The sequence below is a fragment of the Seriola lalandi genome, unplaced genomic scaffold (assembly GCF_002814215.2).
Source record: "Seriola lalandi dorsalis isolate HSWRI2012SDOR001 ecotype SW California unplaced genomic scaffold, Sedor1 jcf7180002054245, whole genome shotgun sequence".
Lineage (NCBI taxonomy): Eukaryota > Metazoa > Chordata > Actinopteri > Carangiformes > Carangidae > Seriola > Seriola lalandi.
Window position 1 is genome coordinate 247,602 of NW_019524798.1, and position 6,000 is coordinate 253,601.

At 41.0% G+C, this 6,000-nt stretch overlaps 1 protein-coding gene across 2 annotated transcripts in view; it reads right to left on the reverse strand.

Moving 5' to 3' along the window:
- Positions 1–6,000, reverse strand: part of arhgef49 (Rho guanine nucleotide exchange factor 49) — a 60,695-nt gene that overhangs the window by 18,723 nt on the left and 35,972 nt on the right. For both annotated transcript variants that reach the window (XM_023404500.2, XM_023404499.2), the window contains exon 2: positions 3,912–4,060. The gene's annotated coding sequence lies outside the window, so the exon portion shown is untranslated. The remainder of the gene's footprint in view (positions 1–3,911; positions 4,061–6,000) is intronic.

Sequence of the window (6,000 nt, forward strand, 5' to 3'; positions counted from 1 at the left end):
GCAGTCCACAGACATATTAGAATACTGGATCGCTCCGGCTCTGGACACAGAGACACTGTTTCTGAAGCGTGGGTCCTTTACTAGAATAATCACATTCATTTTATATAAATGGCTCCCTGTCTACCCCCTCAGGCTGCTTCTTTTTTCTTTCTCTGCAGCAAGAATAATAATAGAGGGATTATTGCCCTGCTTGTCGGGCTATTAAAACATGAGATTGAGAGACAGATACAGAGACAGACAGAAGAAAAAAAGGAGAGAGAGAGAGAGAGCTGGTAAAAGAGACATAGATGAGACAGAGAAAGAGGAAATGAGTGTGACGCTAAGAGAAGGCGGTAAGCTGAGGCGACAGTAATGAAGATAACTGCTCGGCTGTCCGCTGGCGGCCGGCTCCGCTCTTTCCTTGTGACTAATCAGACAGCAGTTGTAGATTAGCCAGGAGCCCAGAGAGCTGGCAAGATGGTACTAGGTGTACTGCAGCGCTCGCTCTCTCTCTCTCTCTCTCTCTCACTATAATGAGTACAAATAGCATGTCGACCGCCCAACCCAAACGCCCATCATCCGTATCTTATATTTTGTCTGCATCAGGGTTACAGCTGTGATTATGACTGTGATTATGAAACGGGGACTCAGAGGGCTCATCCCTGATGCATTAGGTGAATAATAAAACCCAAATCATCTTTTGACTCAAACGCTCCCTAATGCCAAAGCACGAACAGGCCGCCGCTCCTCTCTGCAGCTTTGCAGTAATAGATAAATCTCCATTCCTCACATGCTGGAGGTATGAGCAAGGCTGCGATCACAGTTAGTCAGTAACCTCCACCGTAACAAGCGCAGGCGGTTTCCCTCTAATCTCATTTGCTGGCTGTTTATTAAATGAGTAGTGCTCCAAAACAAAAACCCAAGGACATTAATCTGTCGCTCTAAAATGAATCCTATCAGCACCGGGGACACTCAGTGGCTGTCGGTGGAAATTCATTCACAGAGACACAGGTTTTTTCTAACTTCTATAATCAAGGACAAAGCTGGAGCTCTTTAGTATTTCGGTCATTGTCAAGAATCTCATGAAAAAACTAAAAACCAACATTGAATTGATTCCACTGACTAAGTATCGTCTGTGGAGCTAGAGACTGATATAGCTGAATTCCTCTGTGCCACAGAGCTCCATTGTTCCAAACACTACACTCTCAAATACTATATCATTACATAAGCATCAAAAAGCTACAGCGTGGAGCCACTGGATGACTGTTCCTGCAAGAACACACATATTGTAGTTTATTTTGACTCAATCCCACAAACACACCGTCCAAAGCACCAAATGTGAATGAATCTGCTGCTGGAAATAAGTTCGCAGCGAAGGCATCGTTTCCTCCTGTTTGAGTTTCTCTGTCAGGAACAAATGGGCTCGAGGCTGAGAGATATAGACGGTGCAGAGAAGACATGACGGACTAAAGCTTTGTCAGTTTTGGTCTTTTTCATGTAGCATGTAGAATAATGGCAGCTCGATCCTTTCATTTTTTGCGTCATATTATTATATTCACTGGGTATTTGGTCATAAACCACAGCAGTGGACAAATTTAAATTTTGACCTGACGATGTCACTTTACCAGATTTCGTGATAATCCATTCGATGACTGTTGAAACATTTCACTAACACAAACGCGCATGTCTGGATGAAAAGTCAGGGGATCACCAAGGTCAGTGCACAAAACAACTGTCATTGTCATCCACAGAGCAACGTCGCCAACATGGCTGCAAAGCCGATACTGCAACAGAGCGGTCGTCCTCAATAATGTGCATCATTCCCCAAAAACATTTTACACAAAAGGAATAACTACTATGGCAGAAACAAATTTACATCTTCTCATACATCATCTTATCACCCTGTTTTTCTCTATTACCCACGTGCTGATGAAGAGCCTGCGAGGTCAAAACCAGTCACTGCATAACCATTATTATGCCTGACTAAATAATGGCTTTTAATTTGCCTTTTCTCTTTGTTGTGCATAAGAGTGTTTTTCATTTTCATTTTTCATTTCTTTTATGGGTTTTCCTGTTATTCTGTGTGGGAGATACAAATATGCGTGTGTGTGTGTGTGTGTGTGTGTGTGTGTGTGCGTGCATAGTTGAGATTGGAGGAAAAGTGCTGACATGTGGAATTTGGGCTTAATTAGCATGAGCATGTGTGTCTGAATAGCGTGCAGCATGCTGCTCAGCACGCCGCCCTCCCTCTCTCTCCCTCTCTCTCCCTCTCTCTCTGCCTTTCTCTGGTTGAATTACTGCCAGTATAAAGGCTGGCTGGAGGTCCGCGCTCCCCCTGCTCTCTCTGTCACTGGAGCTAACTGAGGAATAACTCATCCCTACCAGCAGGACGGTAAATCAGCCACCACGTTCCCAGCATGCACAGGGGAAGGTTTCTCCAAATATGATCGCTGAGTGCGTGAAGAGAGCAGCATCAAAATGAGTGGATAAAACATTCACTGTCAGTGTCTGCAGTATTAAACACACTGACAAAAATCTCCATCTTAACAAGTCATTTTGTGTATTATTGAGCCTTTGCATTTTTAATTATATGGCCAAAAATGTGTGGACACCTTTGTTTTGTGTTCCTTCGGTTTAGGTCCGCTTTTCCTGGTTTGGACTTAAGCCTTCATTTCCAATGACAGGAGATGTTAATACTCTCTCTCTCTCTCTCTCTCTCTCTCGCTCACATCCATAATAGTTTTCACATTTTGGCAGAGAAGAGCTCGATTGGTCTGTACAGGGCCGTGGCCTCAGCCCCACTCAACACATGTGTGATGAACTGGAACGCTGACCGGGAGCCAGGTCTTATCAGCCAACATCAGCGTCTGACCTCACTAATGCTCTTGTGACTGAATAGGAGCAAATCCCCGAAGCCAGGTTCCAAAATCTGATGGATTAATGATCATAGTTTTAGGGGGGAAAAAAAGTCTGGGCATCTACACATTTTTGCTCAAGTATCCACATAATTTTGGCCATTTTTTATTTGAGCTCCTTGCACTTATTAAATAGATATAATACTTAATACTTACACCAAGGTTTCCTGCTGCACTGAAGCTTTGTAACTTGTAAGTCGCTCTGGATAAAAGTGTCTGCTGAATGAATAAATGTTGCGTCATGTAAATGTAAAAAGGTACCAGCAGTGAAAGATTCACATCTTCAGTCCAAATCAATGTCAAGTTCAATTTTCCTGATTCTAGTGCAGTAACCGGCCTCGTTTCAAGACAACAATGCTGATTTTTTACATTTTTCAAAGCCCCTTAAGCCCCTAAACAGAATCTAAACACATCAACTGCTTGTAACTGACGTCCACAAAAAGTACATAAACTGTGATGACGGGGTCAGAGGAAGACCTTGTTTTACTTTAGGGGGGGCCACAGGACAAACAGGTCTAAAATCAGTGGCAGACACTTTGAAGGTGTTCACTCAGTTTGAGGGTCATTAGGAAGAAGAAAAACAACCAAGGTGACATTGAAGATGTTGCATTGTTCATCATGAAGCATCTTAATAATTGAATCTTTTGCTCTTCTGCCTGAACTTCAGTGTCTATGATCTCACGATAAAAGCCTCATTCAAAACTATTCATGATTTTGATATAATTTTTGATTAAGTTTAGGTTTGTGGCTCTGTTGTTGTAAGACGATGACTATACCTCTCTGTGCAACCTGTTACTGTGTATTTCTGCCTGTGTGCAGACATGCGAGTGTGTTATATGTGAGTCAGTGTCTGTATTTTGCTATTGGCAGTGCACAGCCCCCCCCCCTCCGACTGGGCAGAGGTTACCTAACAGCGAGCATCGTGTTGCAGGGATCAGGTTTGGAAACAAATCCTCCTGTTGCAGCCAGCGGTTCCTACAGCTGCTGGCAGCGCGCTGTCTGATCTTCTAAACTTACCCCATTTTAATCAAGCCTTTACTCTGCTTCTCTCCTCCTACAGGTCATTGGCTCAGATCCCAAAGTGCCCGGCCTCCTCTTCTCAGTCTCCCGTCAGTGCAGTGATCCGTCTGGAGCTTCCACCAGAGCCAGACAGACGTAGCCCTGAGCTACGAGGAAAGAGAGAGAAAAAGAGGGAAAAAGCATATCAATCAATGAGCTGCATTTTCTAAACATAATAACAAACTGCCATGGTGGAGAAGATCTCTCTGCCAAGTTCTGCTGCCGCTGCTGCTTTTAACTCTTATAGCCAGAGAGCAACAGAGACGTGAACAGCAGATGTATCCTAATACTGTAAAACACACCGTGTCCTCCTTTCGCAGATTGAATTAGATGTTGAGTCAATTACATAATTAGTGTTTCTCTGTCAGGAGAGAGCAGCAGATTACACGCATCAAGCCAAGACTTTGTACATGCTATATGTGCGTGTGTTGAATCAGTCATAGGTTGAGTTCCAGGAAAACAGCCTGAGGATAATTATTGAATGTTATATTTCCAAGCAGCAACACAGATTTCTATTAACAACCCAATTATTATGTTTCATCAACAGTTCTGGGTAAGAAAGAAAATGAATACTGGTGGTGTTTTAAAGTCCCTAAGCAATAAAGTCCATTACCAATAAAATAACTAGACCAATAAAAAATAACTAAAGTTACATTAATTTAATTAAATCAAGGAAAATTAAACATTTCTACATGTTAAATACCAAAAAAATTAAAATGAATAACAATAACAACAATAATAATAATAATAATAATAATAATAATAATAATAATCATAATAATAATAAAAATAATAATAAAAGAAAAAGAAAAATGTAAACATGCAATTGAAAAATAAAATTGCACATTTGTCTCAACAAAAAAAAGTAATTTAATTCAAAAGTGAATGAATATTAAATATTTCTCTGGTACACAATTTAATAAAATAAAATAAAAATTGATAAATTGGGTGCAATATGCATTGTTCTTTGTCCCTATCAAAAATCATTTAACATTAAATAAAGATTTACATTACTTAATCAATCAATACATTGTAACTATAATTTCAAATAAACAACAATGAAACTAGAACGGCACTCAGTAGAGCACATACCTACACCAAGATCAAACATTTTCTTCCACCAGATCCAGATTATTATCTGAACCAAATTATAACACTCAAGAAGATCAAGATCAAGATCCAAACATTATTTCCTGAGAAAATGTTGAAAAATTCCCTATCTCTAAAAAAAATATCCTGGATCCGCCCCTTAAACCAGATGTGCACAAAAATGTAATGAGTTCTTCCCTGGTCCATGCCCCATCTCCCCACCAGGTTTGGTACAAATCAGTTCAGTACCTTTTGCGTAATCCTTCTGACAGACACACAAACAAACTAGAAGGGCACTCAGAGAGCGCAGACCTCCGCCAAGGCCAATGTCAACATACACCAGACTTCAGAGAAAAAAATTAAAATCCATAGTAAATGATCTGGATCTGCCCCAAACTTTAATGGGGTCTTCCCTGGCCCATGTCCCATCCCTCCACCGAGTTCAGTGCAAATGAGTCCAGTACTTTGTGCGTAATCCTGCTGACAAACAAACCAACAAACAAAAAAACAGACACCTAAATTGCCAATATTTTCTTTAAAACCTTCCAAATAAGAAAAACACTATAGACCACAAGATAATGGAACTCAGCTGCAATCTGCATGTCAACATTTCCAGACAATAAAGCAGAGGATAAAAGCATAATGAGATAAATGACACAAATTCCAGACATATTTACACAGCAGACATGAATGTAATGTAGGCCAGCAGGCCTCTAACAAAAGACACTACACTGTGCATTGCAGCAACGGCTCAAATCAAAGACACAGCTCAGACAGGGAAACACGGCTCTGCAGGACTGATCGAATAATCAGTTAAAAAAAACTAACTAAAAGAACCATCCCCACCTCGTCTGCATCCACCACTTCTACATCTTCAGCCACACGATGAGAAAAGCAAACCAAATGCTGTCATTCAAAGCTCAGGTCACATGATTTCTGACGTTAACACACCCCCACC